Raw genomic sequence first — 490 nt, forward strand, 5'->3', positions numbered from 1 at the left:
ACCTCTAGCTCAAGTTATGAAAAGTCTTGGCCCCATCTAAAAAAAAAAAAAAGAAATAAAAAAAAGAAATAAAATATGAAAAGAAAAGAAAAAGAAAGAAAAAGGGGGCTAGCAAAGTTGTTAGGAGCTAAGTAATGTTTTGAGGTTGTGAAAAATCCCTTGTAGATTTCAAAGAGAAGGAGTTAATGTTCTTAGGATCTTTTGGTGAGAGATGTGAGTTGGGTTTGACCTTTAGGAATGATTGTGTAACTTGTATGTTTGGGAAAAGGGTAGAACAATGGAGATTGAGCATTGTATGCATGAGTTGATCCCTTTCTTGGATATATTATGTGCAATGTCAAGGCTACTTGTTTTGAGAGTAAACCCACCTTAAAGATCATATATTTTGAACCTCTTGACTCACTTGAGTAAAAGCCTTCCCTTACCCAACCAAATGACTTGGACCAACTGACCATTTGCAAGAATTCACTTGATGTCTTATGCTTAATGA

Source organism: Brassica oleracea, chromosome C2 (assembly GCF_000695525.1).
Source record: "Brassica oleracea var. oleracea cultivar TO1000 chromosome C2, BOL, whole genome shotgun sequence".
In the NCBI taxonomy this organism is placed as follows: domain Eukaryota; kingdom Viridiplantae; phylum Streptophyta; class Magnoliopsida; order Brassicales; family Brassicaceae; genus Brassica; species Brassica oleracea.